This window comes from Aquarana catesbeiana, linkage group LG01, assembly GCF_042186555.1.
Source record: "Aquarana catesbeiana isolate 2022-GZ linkage group LG01, ASM4218655v1, whole genome shotgun sequence".
Lineage (NCBI taxonomy): Eukaryota > Metazoa > Chordata > Amphibia > Anura > Ranidae > Aquarana > Aquarana catesbeiana.
In genome coordinates, this window is record NC_133324.1 from 465,802,449 (window position 1) to 465,818,844 (window position 16,396).

Here is a 16,396-nt window from a genome sequence, read left to right on the forward strand (position 1 = left end):
TAATGCTGCATGCTATTCGAAAGAACTGCATGCCCATGGTTTACATGCTGACTTTTTATTATCCGGGAATGGGGCAATGTGGCCCTCAGGAACTGGACATAATAATTTACCACACCTAACATGGCGACCACCCCGGTTGTGACCTGGAATGTCCGTGGTGTTCACAACCCAGTGAAATGCACTATGATAAGCACATGTCTGAAAAAATTCCATCCTGCTATAGTAAGCCTCTAGGAGACACACCTCACAAACGATACTACAGGATTTCTGCACTATTCCTGGCTGGGCAGGGCTTACCACTCCACTCACACTGCATATTCAGGCGGAGTGAGTGTACTGGTATACAAATCCTTGGCCTACCAGGAATTGGACGCAGTCTTAGACCCTCTGGGTAGATATATATTTTTGTACTGCAAAGTGTTTACCTTAACAGTAATATTTACCTTTGTGTATATACCTCCCCCATTCTCTAGAGAGATATTGCAGCTTCTTTTGTCATACCTGGTCGATAAACCTGATGTCCCCACCTGATTATGGGTGACTTTAATGGTTACCTGGATCCCAGAATGGATATACATCCTCCAGCTCAGCCACCACTAGGGAGCAGAGGCACCATTTTGAGCCTATTGCTGCAGGAGGTGGGCTGGATAGATGTGTGGAGAACGAAATGCCCAACAACTAAACAATTTTCATGTTTCTCCAAAACGCACGGGTCGCTGTCTCGCATTGACCTCTGTGTAGGTTCTCCACAGCTCTTAGCCATGGTCACCAGGGTGGAATACTTTCCCAGGGGGGTGTCTGACCACTCCCCATTGCTTGCACACCTTGCATCCCGCCCCGGTGGCTTCCCTCCCCAGGGTACTATGGAAGTTAAATGCCTTTTGGCTAAAGCTTTTCACATCACACGAACGGGTGGTGACACAGATAGAACAATACATTTTTGATAAAAGCTCACACACCAATCTGACAATAAGATGGGACGCCTTCAAGGCATGTCTGAGGGGTACGTTCACTGCTGAAGTTGCTGCCATTAAGCACAGCATCAGCCCTATTGGTACAGATGGAAGACCAGGTGAAACAACTGGAGCTTGCATATGTTTTAGACTCGCCTGATTCCGCGAGGGAGGCGTGGATCTTGGGCCAGGACTCCCTGGACCAGTTGAGATCCTCCGCCGCGGAACGCAAGAGGTTCTTTACCAAACAAGCATTTTATGAAGAAGGTGAAAAGACTGGCAGACTACTGGCCAGAATAGCTAGATCTCAGCAGTCGTCCCCTGCCATAGGAGTGATACGCAGCTCCTTGGAATGGCTGGTAAATGACCCTGAGCAAATAATAGCTGAATTGGCGGTTTTCTATCTTAAATTATACAAACCCTGTGACGACTACATGGACGAGAAACTGCAAACATACATTGATACCATAACCCTTCCAACTCTGTCACGCCAAGCGCAAGCAGAGATGGAAGCACCATTCACACTAGATGAGCTAGGTGAGGCGGCAGCCTCCTTTCCTACCTGCAAGACCCCGGGGGATGATGGGATCCCTATGGAGGTGTATACCCAATATGGGGAAGTTATTTTACCCAAACTATTAGAAGTCTTCAATTCATCATTTAAATCGGGAAAGCTACCCACCACCATGACAAGGGCCAACATAATACTACTGCTCAAAGCAGGTAAGGACCCGTTAGATCCTGGCTCATACAGGCCCATCTCGCTGCTACAGAGTGATGTAAAAATCTTAGCCAAGGTGCTGGCCATGAGAGTCAATAGGATCATCCAATCCATTGTCCACTCAGACCAGGCTGGGTTCATGCCACGAAGGTCTACTGCGACCAAACTCAGATGACTATACTTAAACATGCAGACCCCCACAGATTCGGCTGGCCACAGAGCACTGTTGTCTCTGGATGCCAATAAGGCATCTGACAGTGTTGGCTGGCGGTATCTGTGGGCTGTACTGGCCAAGTTTGGGTTCCCAGGTTTATTAGGTGGGTGAGGCTATTATATGATGCACCACAGGCAAACATACTGTACGTATGTCAGACAGGATGTCTCATGCCTTTGCACTGGGCAGGGGAACGAGACAGGGATGTCCCTTATCACCCCTGCTCTTTGCTCTGGCCATAGAGCCACTCGCGGCTCAGGTGAGGAACTGTCCAAAGATTAAAGGCTTCCAGTATGGCGAAATGCATGAAAAAATCATGCTGTATGCCGACGATATGCTCCTCTTTCTGGAGGATGTGGAGGATTCCCTGAGTCAGGTAATGTCCCTTATTACAGAGTTTGGCCATTTCTCAGGCCTTACCATCAACTGGACCAAATCAGCTTTAATGTTCATAGATGCGCCCCCCGCACTTGGCGTGGGGCTCGCCCCCCCGGTACCCGTAGTGTCCACCTTCAAATACTTAGGTATACATATTTCCTGTAAGCTAACTGACTTTTGCAAACTGAATATATATCCCCTGCTATCTCGTTTTAGAGACAAAATAAGCATATGGAATAAACTTAAAATGTCCCTAGCAGGAAAGACAAATCTCATCAAGATGATTCTGATGCCGCAGCTCCTATACATGTTACATAACACACCGGTAGTCATTACACAGAAGATATTTAGAGTGGTCAACTCCTTATTTAGGCTGTTACTATGGCACACCAAGTCCCCTAGAATTAAGCTAGAGCAACTACAATACCAGAAGGAGGGAGGGGGACTCGCCCTCCCCAACCCTTGGATATATTATCTGGCCGCACAGTTACAGCACTTGATAGGGGCCATGGCCTCCTCCCCGACGGGCTCATCGGCCAAACTTATGCTGATTGGTATGGGGGCGGAGTCCATACCTGAGGGACTTGAAACCCAACATTTTCAAAGGCCCAATAAACAAATGCCTACGTATACACTCCTTCAGAAGGTGTGGAACAAGACTAAACAACCACAAAACGTGATGGGGTTTACAGCTTACAGCCTGATGGGGAAATAAAACATATACAGAACTAGCCAAAATTCAACAGGGACCCAGGTGGCGCCATGTGGGCATAACCCATTTGAGACAAATATGCATTACCTGCCAACATGCTATTCTATTATTTGCAGTTAAAACACGCTGTCAGAGCACAGGGAAATGCTATGGAATGGATTCAGTCCCTCACCCCTGTTTTTCACATGATAGAAGATGCGTTGGACGCAAAGGGTATAATTTCACAATGTTATAATATGTTACTATCGTCATTCCTGGAAGGGCACCCTATGAAGGCAGTGACACAGTGGGAGTCAGACCTGGGCTCCATTGCAGGAGAGCTATGGGAGGAGGCCTTGCAGGCAGTCAATGCATGTTTATTGAATGTGGCGCAGAGCGTTTCCCAGCTGTATATACTACTGAGAGTTTATTATACACCTGTAAAGCTTTACAAAATAGGCAGAGCACCCGATCCGCTATGTGGCAGGTGCAGAACCGCACCTGGAGACTTAATTCACCTCCTCTGGCGTTGTCCTAAACTCCATAGATATTGGACAGAAGTGCTGGCTACACTGAATCAAGTGTTCTAGACAAATGTCCCACTTGACCCACTCAGCTGCCTACTGGGAGTTCTGGAGGGGGTGATAACGGAGGAGTTGACAAGAGTTGCGTATGCCAGAGCATTGTTCCAGGCCAGACAAATTATCCTCTTGAGCTGGAAATCGGCTGTACCTCCCAAAACCAAGACTTTGATACAACACATGGGAAAAACACTCATAATGGAAAAATATATACCAACATAGGGGGAACCCTGGAGAATTTGACAGACTATGGGACACTTGGCTTGACACACCAGGAATCAGCCCCATGGAGCTAGTACATATGAGGCTGTTGAGAGGCGTATAGGAGCAGGGAATGATGACTGGGACATCCGGATGGATGCTCGTTCATGTGAGGAGACCTGGACAGGGATACAGGTGGCGGGTGGAGGATGGCAGAGGGTAGCAATATTGTCGCAGAGTGAGATCAACTTAATAGTCAATGGTGAAAGGAAACACGAACAGATGATATATTTATGTATTGATGAATGTAACAATAGACCGTATGTTCAATAATCCACTATTTGGACAAAGTGTACTGTGTTTCATATTTGACTGTACTGTTTGTTTGCTTTTTGAACAATAAAAACCTTTTGATTAAAAAAAAAAAAAAAAAAAGAAATATATGGAATAAGATGCTCTACGACTACCTAGTGCAAATCTTATTGTGGAAATATGTTCTGTGTAAAAAGAGGGGTGACCTTTTTTATCTCCAAGCTAAAATAGACACCCTGGTTGTGATTGGCAGTGAGGCAAATCCAAGGGTTATATGTCCACCAGCAAAAGATTGCTGAGGGCTGTGGTTTTGAACAAACACTTCTTTTTATCTGATCTAGTAGCACTGCGGAGTAGTAATCTTTTATATCAAGCATACCCATATCTCCAACTTTACTGCTTTTAATAAACTGGGCATGCGAGCACCAAGCTCTTTTTCCCTGCCATACAAATTTCTTTAGAAGAGTGGAAAGGAGGTCATGTAGGAAAGTGAGAGGGGAATAGGCATCCTACCATAGGCGTGCACACAGGGTGTGCCGTGTGTGCCTGGGCACACCCTAATCACCTTTTGTGGTGCAGATTCCCCCTGTTTAAACCCCTGATATTTCAGCAAAGCCCCCTAACGGTAAAGAAAAAAAATTATAAAAAAATAAAATAACAATAAAAACTACTGACCCCAATCTCCGCCCTACTGACACCACCCACTGCTCTACTGACACCGTCAGTATATACAATATCTCACAAAAGTGAGTACAGCCCTCACATTTTTGTAAATATTTTCTTCTATCTTTTCATGTGACAACACTGAAGAAATGACACTTTGCTACAATGTAAAGTAGGGAGTGTACAGCTTGTAAACCAGTGTAAATTTGCTATCCCCTCAAAATAACTCAAAACACAGCCATTAATGTCTAAACCGCTGGCAACAAAAGTGAGCACACCCCTAAGTGAAAATGTACAAATTGGGCTCAATTAGCCATTTTCCCTCCCCGGTGTCATGTGACTTGTTAGTGTTACAAGGTTTCAGGTGTGAATGGGGAGCAGGTGTGGTAAATTTGGTGTTATCGCTCTCACTCTCTCATACTGGTCACTGGAAGTTCAACATGGCACCTCATGGCAAAGAACTCTGAGGATATTAAAAAATGAATTGTTGCTCTACATAAAGATGGCCTAGGGTATAAGAAGATTGCCGAGACCCTGAAACTGAGCTGCAGCACGGTGGCCAAGACCATACAGCGGTTTAACAGGACAGGTTCCACTCAGAACAGGCCATGCTTTGGTCAACCAAAGAAGTTGAGTGCACATACTCAGCGTCATATTCAGAGGTTGTCTTTGGGAAATAGACGTATGAGTGCTGCCAGCATTGCTGCAGAGGTTGAAGGGGTGGGGGGTCAGTCTGTCAGTGCTCGGACCATACGCCGAACACTGCATCAAATTGGTCTGCGTGGCTGTCGTCCATGAAGAAAGCCTCTTCTAAAGATAAAGAAAGCCCACAAACAGTTTCCTGAAGACAAGCAGACTAAGGACATGGATTATTGGAACCGTGTCCTGTGGTCTGAGGAGACCAAGATAAACTTATTTGGTTCAGATGGTGTCAAGCGTGTTACAGCAACCAGGTGAGGAGTACAAAGACAAGTGTGTCTTGCCTACAGTCAAGCATGGTGGTGCTACAGTTCATTGAGGGAACCATGAATACCAACATGTACTGTGACATACTGAAGCAGAGCATGATCCCCTCCCTTCGGAGACTGGGCTGCAGGGCAGTATTCCAACATGATAATCACCCCAAACACACCTCCAAGATGACCACCGCCTTGCTAAATAAGCTGAGGGTAAAGGTGAAGGACTGGCCAAACATGCTTCCAGGCCAAAACCCTATTGAGCATCTGTGGGGCATCCTCAAACAGAAGGTGGAGGAGAGCAAGGTCTCTAACATCCACCAGCTCCGTGATGTCATCATGGAGGAGTGGAAGAGGACTCCAGTGGCAACCTGTGAAGCTCTTGTGAACTCCATGCCCAAGAGGGTTAAGGCAGTGCTGGAAAATAATGGTGGCCACACAAAAAACCCCTTTCCTGCCAGTGTCATTTATACAGTGATCAGTACATTTTTTTAGCACTGATCACTGTATTGGTGTCACTGGTTCCCAAAAAGTGTCAGATTTGTCCGCCGCAATATCACAGTCCTGCTAAAAATGGCTGATTGCTACCATTTCTACTAAACACATTTAAAAAAATTAAAAGTCCATAAATCTATCCCATAGTTTGTGGATGCTATAACTTCTGCGCAAACCAATCAATATACGATTATTGGGATTTTTTTTACTAAAAATATGTAGCAGAATACAAATTGGCCTAAATTGATGAAAGAATTTGATTTTTAAATTTTTTTTATTGAGAATGTTTTACAGCAGAAAGTAAAAAATATAGTTTTTTTTCAAAATTGTTGGTCTTTTTTTGATTATAGCGCAAAAATAAAAAACGCAGAGGTGATCAAATACCACCAAAAGAAAGCTCTATTTGTAGGTAAAAAGGGCATCAAATTTATTTGGGTACAGCATCGCACGACTGCACAATTGTCAGTTAAAATAATGCAGTGCCGTATCCCAAAAAATGGCCTGGTCAGGAAGGAGGTAAAACCTTCCAGGGGTTGAAGTTGTCAAGCAAGAAGCTAGAAATTTTCCAGTTGGTTATGATGAGCATAATAGCAAAGTTTGAGCTGATTGAAGAGCAGATCATGTCGCTCAAGCAGGAGAGTTCTTCCTTCTAAACAGGCTTTAGAAAGTTTAGATGTCAAAGTCTTATCTGGAGAGGATTTATTTTGGTTTTTCAGATAATGAATGAAGTTTAGAAGTCCATGTATTTTAACCATCTTGTGCTTTTTTTAAGTGGTTTTAAAGGCAGACGGTTTTTTTATCTTAATGCATTCTATGCATTAAGATAAAAAAGCATTCTATGTGGAGCAGCCCCCTCAGCCCCGATAACAGCTACCTGAGCCCCATTTTGATCCAGCGATGTTGCAGGAGTGTCTTGGCTTCCCGGGACTCTCCCTGCTCATTTACTGAGACGGCAGCATGGTGCCATTGGCTCCTTCTGCTGTCAATCAAAGTCAGAGAGCCAATGAAGACAGACATAGGATGGGGACAAACTGCGGCTCCGGTGGCTTAGTAGTAAGCTGTTTGCTGTGGGGGCACTTGGCAGGGGGGAGGAGCCAGAAGTCCCAACGAGGGACTAGAGAAAAGGAAGATTGGGGGTGCTCTGTGCAAAACCACTGCATAGAGAAGGTAAGTATAAGATGTTTGTTATGTTTAAAGAAAAAAACAGAGACTTTAGTATCGCTTTAAGTTTTTATTAAGTTTTAACAGTTGCAAAGTCAGAAATTCTTGTACATAAGACTGACATGATACAAAAAAGGCCATAGGTAAAGAATAATGCTATACCCAGATTACAAATGACCATATTCATTAAAGTGGAATCACCTAAGTGCTGTATAACTGGTGAAGGTTCCAGGGCAAAGCATGTCAGTCCTATCTATGATTATGTAGTTTGGGGACCAAGGTAAACATGTGACATAAATTATTAAACATCAACCAAGTGTTAATACAATATCCTCACTTGTATTGAGTAGAAGCGATTTTGTCTGATTCTTTGCTAATATAGGTAAGTACCTTAAGAGAAGGATATTTTGCAATTGTTTAGCCACACCTCCCATATGCAGAGAAATAGATCAAAAGAGTGTTCATAGGAACACTGTAGGTGTACTCTGGATACAACCACTTCTAGTGTAGGTGCCATATCTTTACGTAGGACTATGGTCCTAAAACATTTAGGAAACCTGTCTATGGGAAGTCCTAATAGGGCTAAATCTGGGGAAGGATGAGTTATGATCCCTGTACTGGACGATATTGGTTTAAAAACTGGCTTCCAAAAACTAGTCACTGATCTGCAGTGCTATAGAACATGTAGTAAATTGCCAGATTGCCCACAATTACGCTAGCAATCTGGGCTTGTATCAGGATACATTTAAGATAACTGAATTGGTGTCAAGTACCATCTATAAAAGACATTTTTCCAGTGGGAAACACAATGTGAAGCACATAGACTGTGTGTGAGTTCCCAACTCCATTCTTGCTCATGAGTATTGTTGATCCAGACCCCGCTTCCTGTGTGCTAATGCAGACAATCTTACTGATTGAGTCTTAGGTTGGAGTAGGGAGTAAAAGTGGGAGATGCCACCTTCCTGGGCAAAGGTCTTTATTATAAAGTCCCCAAGCTTGTTTGTCTAACAAGTTGGTATTAGAGACCAATATGCATGAAAATTTGGCAAGATAGTCATATGGAAAGTCTTTTTGCTGACACTTCGGAGCAGCTAAAGTTTGGAAATGGGTTTCCAAAATCAATAGGACATCACCTTTAGCTGTGGTAGCTGTTTTCCACATAGAAAATAATTTAGCCGGATGGGTTAGGCTGCAGGAATTAAGCAATACTAACTTAATAGTCATATTAAGATGAGCAGGGAGTAACTTAACACATTCTGCAATTGATGAGACATTGTGTTCAAACTGGAGCCATCAAGGAGGTTGGTAGGGATCCAAAGCTGAGATGTAGAAATGATCCAGCAAAAATCTAAAGAAACATGTGCCTTGTAGAAACTAGAGAAGAAAGACAATGGGAAGAGAAAACAACCAGACAAATCAACTGTCAGGTAGAGAAACATTGTACCCGAGTGAGGGGTATTAATGAACCAAGGTAAATAATAAAAAGATTTCTTTCTCTAGTGAGAACTGAGGGCAGAAGAACTTCCTTAATAAGGGGGTCAAAGTAATATGCAGCAACAGGGACTCAATTATGCCCCACCATGGCATAAATGTTGGTACATGAGGCAGACACATTAAGTGATGGAGTCTTTGGAAGACTGCTGGTTGGTTGAGCAGGCAAGGTCAACCCTTCACCATTCCAGTGTGGTTGATCTGGAGGGACATGGTGTGTGTTCAAGGGTGGTGGATAAACAGGGAGTATGCCCCAAGCTTGCAGAAGATGGAAACCTTCTTGCAAGTTTCATCCTTAGTGATATTTAATGTTGCAGGGTATTTCTACGTGTAGGCAAGACAATGGTTGCGTAAAGCTTTGGTTATAGAGATCAGATTTTTACAAAGTTGCAAGGTGTGAGCAGACAGAACGGGTAGTACCTATAGAGTGGCGGCATGTTCCGGTAGATCATCCCTCTTCCTAAAGGTTGACAAAAGGCGTTCTTTAAGTTGATAGAAGTTCAACCTTAGCACCACAACTCTGGGTACATCAGCTTGGAGGAAGGTGGGTTTCAGCATGCAGTGAACTGGATCAAAGGTGAGGTATGTCGAACAAAGCATAGGTAAGACAGATTGAAATAAATCTCCAACATAGTGAGGCAGCTGTGCAAGTTTACAGACTCGGGGATCCCCAGAATTTTAAGGTTGTCCTCCAAATCAGACCCTTTGTATTTCAACCAGACTATCAAAGTGGTTATTTGTCAGTGGCTATATATGATGTAAAGCTAAGTATTTCTACTTTAGTCTTTGTATATTATGATGGTGTGTATCATTTCTTTTAAAAATGCCTCTTGCTCCTAGTGGTTTAATTTACAGTTATTTCAGTTGTTTGGATTTCCAGTGGTCATAAATCTATATGATGGTAGTGAAAAGCCCTAGAAAACATTAACTTGGAAGCATGTACAGTGTCACAAATATAGCTTATACAGTAGAGTTCGAGTGATTCAACAGAAATGTACATGTCTGTACTTGAACCATTCCGGGCCCGCACTATAGCTGAAAGATGGCTACAGCGCGGCACTTAATTGCCGGGAGGGCATCCCTGGATGTCTTCCTGTTTACTCGTTCCCCACGCACTGCCGCGGGCGCGCATCGGGGAAAATCTGTGTTGGCCATGTCCCTTGGACACGGCCAATCACAGATCATGCTAAATGGCCAATCACAGTGGCCATTTAGCACTCAATCGGTGTGTCCAATAGGAGATGATCTCAAGTGTAAACATGTGAGATCATCTCTCATTGCCGGCTCTCCCTCCTCATACAGAGACTGCATGTGAGGAGGGAGAGCTTCTGTTCTGCAGATTATGAGTGGCAACAATAAAAATAACAGTAAATACAGTGCCCACAGTACCTATCAATGCCATTTGTCATCAGTGCCATCTGTCAGTGCCATCTGTCATCAGTGCCACCTGTCAGTGTCACGTGCCATCTGTTATCAGTGTCACGTGTCATCAGTGCCACGTATCAGTGCATCTGTCATCAGTGCCACATCAGTGTCACGTGTCATTAGTGCCACGTATCAGTGCCATCTGAAACATGGTTTTCCTTGACCGTTCCCCCTAGAATGGATGAACTAGTCCCTAAAGGCTATAGCATCATAAAGCAAGATAGACTAACGGGGGGGGGGAGTGGCTCTTATATTTCGCTCTCAGCTGATGTTCACCAAAATTGATACAGTGGAAATGGTTTCTTCGTTTGAATTTGCCTCTTTTCAATGCAAACTAGGACCTGAAGAAACCATGGGGTTAATAATTATTTACCATCCCCCTAATAAAACAGCTGATTTCCTAGAGGAGATATGCCAAGTACTCATTAACCAGTCCTTGCATTATAATAAAAACATTGTGCTTGGAGATTTCAACTGTTGGGCGGATGATGTTGAACATCTAGTCGCCCAGCAGCTGATAAATTTTGCTGCAAGCATGGGGTATATCCAGGGTGTTAGCAGTCCCACTCATACGGCAGGCCACACCCTGGATTGAGTTCTATATGGTAGGCTCCTACTTAAGTTCTTTCCATCCCGTGAGATGATCTGGAGCAACCATCATGTAATCTGGTTTACCCATGATGTAAAAACGAATAAAAAGGAACCTCATATTCCTAACAGAAACATCTCTGTAAAAATGACACGGAATTTATCCAAAGTGTCTGCAGATGAATTTGGCAGACATTTTGTGAAAAATATAGATAATCTAAGTTTTTCTAAATCCGCTGAAAAAAATGTATTTTTTTCAACGCTGCTGTTATAAAAACCCTTGATTTCCTAGCTCCTTTAAAAAAAAAACTCTATAATAAGGGAACCTGAGAAAAATCAGCTCTGGTTCTCTCAGGAGACAAGAGAATTAACATGGCAATGCAGGGCTGCTGAAAGAGCCTGGAGAAAATCTCCAAATGAATTATCAAAATTAAATTATATGACTAATTAAAAAAATTACAAGGAAGGTATCTGAAATGCCAAGAAAAAAAAATTTCACAAGCAAAATAAAAAGCGCATCTAACTCATCAGCAGAGCTCTTCAGGGTGGCCAGGCAATTGGCTAATCCCACGTGTGGTCAACCTGAAGAGAAAAACTCTGTTGAATTATGCAAAATTTTATCCCGTTATTTTAAAGAGGAAATTGAAATTATCAGAAAAAACATTTCATCAGTGGAGGTGGAAGAAATATGCCCACCATATGCAGGGACCCGCTTCTTGGTATTTTATCCAGTGACTCCAGAAGATATTAAAGTCATCCTCAAGTCTCTCAGAGCCTCGCCCTTATCACTTGAACCCTGCATTGCGCAGTTGGTGAAGGACTCCTCAGATGCTCTGGTGCCTTTTATTGCAGACATTGTTAGTATGTCATTTGCTACCAGTGTCGTTCCATGTATTCTGAAGTAGGCTGTGTTGAGCAACAATCGCCCTATTTCCACCCTGCCGTTTTTGGCAAAAATCATGGAGTGAGCTGTTATATGGCAATTTCAACATCAGCCGGAGTCTAATAAAATTTTTGATGACTTCCAGTCAGGATTCCAACCTGGGAGAGATCAGGAAACAGCCCTGGTAAATGTCCAGGACGATCTACTCTGCGCCTTGGATGAGAATGAAGCTTCGGCCTTGGTACTTCTGGATTTGTTGGCAGCTTTTGATACCAGCGACCACTCTATACATTTGAATAGGTTGAAGATGGTGGCGGGAATGGAGGGCATAGCTCTGGCATGGGTAGCCTCGTTCCTGCGAGACAGGGTTCAGAGGGTAAAGATGGGACCATTTTATTCTTCTGATAGTTCCCTGTCTTGCAGGGTCCCACAAGGATTGGCTTTATCTCCGATCCTTTTTAACTTCCGCTGTGGAACATAATTCACCGTCACAACCTCCCATTCCATGTCTATGTTGACGACACCCAGATCTACTTCAAACTATCCAAGAATGGTGAGGATCAGATCATGCTGGCCTCCTGCTTGGAGGAAATCCAATCCTGGATGGGTGCCAATTATCTAAAACTAAATGGCACCAAAACTGAATGCATCATCTTCAGTAACTAGGTGTATTCCAACCTGTTTCCAATCTCTTAAACCTCTTCTGATTCCGGCCACTCAGGTCAGGGACAGGGTGTCATCTTTGACTCTAGGTTGAAACTGCGACCTCAGGTAAATCAGGTAAATCAGGTGGTGAGTTCATGCCATTTCTACCTGAAACTCCTAAGGTCGACTTTTCGCTATATCGCAGACTCTGATAAGATCGCCATGGTCAATGCCATTATCAGCAGTCGACTGGACTACTGCAATGCCCTGTACCTGGGTTTGCCTGCTTGTACTATCTACAAGCTCCCGTCGATTCAGAATGCCGCAGCAATGTTACTGACAGGAGCGGGTTGTCGTGATCACATCACTCCATCTCTTAGAGCCCTACATTGGCTGCCCGTGAAAGAACGGGTTCTGTTCAAAACTGGATGTCTTGCCCATAAGGCATTGCATGGATGTGGCCCGGAGTACCTGAAGGAAAAATGCATCAAGTATGTTCCTAAGAGGTCCTTGAGAACTTGGCCATATTAAAGATTCCAAAATTCAAAAAGAAAATATGCAGAGGGAGAACGAGTGAAGTACAAGGAGCTGAATTTTGGAACTCCTTGCCTCTGAAACTAAGACTTGAGAATGACTTTCTGAAATTCCAAAAGGAATTGAAAACCGTACTTTTTGTACAAGCTTTTAGAGTCACCTAATTTTAATGGGGTGTGATGGACAGACCCCCAGGCTTTTATTCTGTATGTTGCCATGCTGGTATGTTGATTCTCCTAAGGTCTTTTAATGTCAATATCTTTTGTTTTGCACATCGAGGCCTTTGGGTAAGACTGTGTAGGTTAAGCATTTTAATAAATAAATAAATCTGTCATCAGTGCACATCAGTGTCAGGTGTCATCAATGGTACGTATTAGTGTCATCTGTCATCAGTGCCACATCAGTGTCACGTCTCATCACTGTCACGTGTAATCTGTGCCATCTGTCATCAGTTTCACATAATCAGTGCCATTTGTCATCAGTGCCTTCTGTCATCAGTGCCATAAGTGCCCACCAACAATGTCTAGAAGATTATTTTCAGTCAAGGAGGCGTACAATATTCTTGCAGCCAATGAGAGCAACGGAGAGCATTGCGCTTCGGATTCCTCCTCAAATTCAGATTCTGAGTCTGATGTTGACTACGAGCCTGTCCTAAGCAGTGGAACACTGACAGGCTCAGAGGAGGATGAGAGTCTGCCCGCCAGACGAAGGCGATCTGGTGAGGAGGCAGTGGCATCCACCAGCACTGCAGTACCTCGGCAAGAAAGGCCACGTACCAGTGGGGTGTCACCTCAGTCCCAAAGGGTTGGGTCCCATGCCAACCTTCCCTATTCCCTTCAGAACCCTTTGTGGCTTCCTCCTAATTCAGGAGAAGCTAACATTCTCCCTTTCACTGCCCAGCCAGGAGTCCAGGTGGACACATAAAATGTTTCCCCGATAGATTTTTTCCATTTAATTTTTACTAAGGACATGCTAGCATCAATTGTGGCCCAGTGCAACCTGTATGCACAACAATTCATAGCAAGTAACCCAACGTCCTATTATGCCTGTCCCTACGAGTGGAAAGCCCTAACAGTGGAGGAGTTTAAAATTTTTTTGGGCCTCACATTCTGTATGGGACTAACCAAAAAAAATGAATTATGTTCATATTGGTCAACCCACCCCATCCACCACATGCCCATCTTTTCCTCAAATGACCCAAATTATGATAAGCTTTACAAAATTCGGCCACTACTAAATTATTTTTCTGAAATCTTCCCCCAGTTGCTTACCTCAGGCCAACACATATGCGTGGATGAGTCCCTTATCAAATTTACTGGCAGGCTGGGCTTCAAACAATTTATTTATACATGTGCCTTCATGGTATATGAAGGGAAGGACACCCAGCTGCATCCCCCTAATTGCCCAGACTACATGGGATCAAGCGAGAAAATCATTTGGGAACTCATAAACCCACTTCTGGAGAAAGGCTACCATTTGTACATAGATAACTTTTATACAAGTTTGCCCCTGTTCTGCAACCTTCACAGAAAGAACACTCCAGCATGTGGCACCGTAAGGACGAACTGGAAGGGCTTTCCTCAAACCCTCATTAACAAGAAGTTAAGAAGAGGGGAGACGGTGAGTTTGCGGAATGAGAAAATTCTGGCTGTGAAGTGGAGGGACAGAAGGAATGTCTACATGCTTTCTTCGATCCACAATAATACATTCATGGAGATCACCAAGAGGAATGGCCCAATCCAAAAGCCAACATGTATCCACAAATACAATATGTTTATGGGGGGTGTCGACTTCAACTACCAAATTCTCGAACCCTACCTTGCCACAAGACGAACATACCAGTGGTATAAAAAAGTATCAATTTAGGGGCGTGGCTTGGAGCTCGATGGCGACGGACGCACACTAGCAGAGCTCCGTGAGGATTCCCGGCCTGAAGCGAGATAACCTGCTTCCAGCGCTCCAGCTATGGGCAAAAAGCTTCTCCAGACCCCACAGACCCGATCGAAAAGATCAAATATTAACACATCAGCCAGGAATATAACAGATCTCTTCAAAAATCAAGCGATCTCCAGAGGCAGCATGGCGGGGAACAAAATGGCGCGGCCACAGCAGGAGGAAGAGGACTCCAGCGAAGATTCTTTACCCGCGACAGGAGGCACAGGTAGGGGATATTCCCCCACAAACCAGCCCCTAACCTACGCAGACATGTCAGGCTTTGCTGCAGATATAAAATCCACTTTTTCAGCAGCCATAACAGATCTTAAATCAAACCTGCTAGTACTGACTGAAAAACTTTCCACAGTGGAAACGAATGGGAAACACAGAGACAAAAGGCTGCATATCCTAGAAAACGTGGCGCTGACACACTCATCTCACCTGATTGAAATAAATAGACACCTGGAAGACTTGGACAACAGAGGCAGAAGGTGTAATATTAGGGTGAGAGGGATCCCTGAGTCTGTAGACACGGTACAAATAATACCAGCTTTACAGAGGGTATTTAATAGCCTCCTAGAAAGGCAAGAGGACACAGCAATTGACTTTGTACGAGCTCATAGAGCCTTGAGGCCTAAGGGCCCTGACACCACTCCACCCAGAGACATAATTTGCTGCCTGCAAAACTTTCCTCTTAAAGAAGCAATAATGAACAAAGCCAGGAGAAATGACAGCATTGTGTTTAATGGTGAGACGATCATGCTGTTCCATGATCTCTCACAAATTACCCTTAAAAACCGCAGGGCTCTGCGTCCCCTCCTAGATAAATTGAGAGCACAAGACTTAAAATATACATGGCGTTTTCCTTTCGCCCTCAGTGTGACACATGCCGGGAAACAACATGTGCTCCGCAATCCGACGGATCTGCCAGCATTTTTTGATTCACTGCAAATGGATCCTATCGACCTACCAGAGTGGTATCAAGAATTTCTACTTCCACGCGTAGAAGGAGGGATACAAAGATCCCCATTTACCTCTCCGGATAAGAGATCATCCAAAAAAATGAAACACAATCGAGGCCCTACTCCACAGGGAGGAACACCCAAAGCCAAGCAATCCACCTCCAGAACATCAGATGAAGATCAAGGAGAATTACAAACCTGGTAACTGACTACATATAACCACAGAAACCTGAAAATAACCCCGGCATCCAGAAATCAGTCATTGAAATAAATCGCGAACACTCTGACTTAAAGATCTGATAATGCCTTTATGACAGAAGGTTACTAGTGAGAAGGAACATTTACCCCCCCTGTTTAATTGTTGTCTCCGGACCACTGTTGGGGTTACACTCACTATTTCTACAAGAGGCAAAAACTGTTCAATCAGTTCAGAATAACGGAAACCGCAAGAGAAGCTTGCAAGAAAGCTGAACTCATATCTTACACATCATCTTGCAAGTATCTGCTTAGAACTATAATTATGAACTGGCTGGACACTTTGCTAGATTATACTTCACTACAATGCAGAAAGCTGAGTGTCGCTTTATATAATAGAATTATTTTTCAG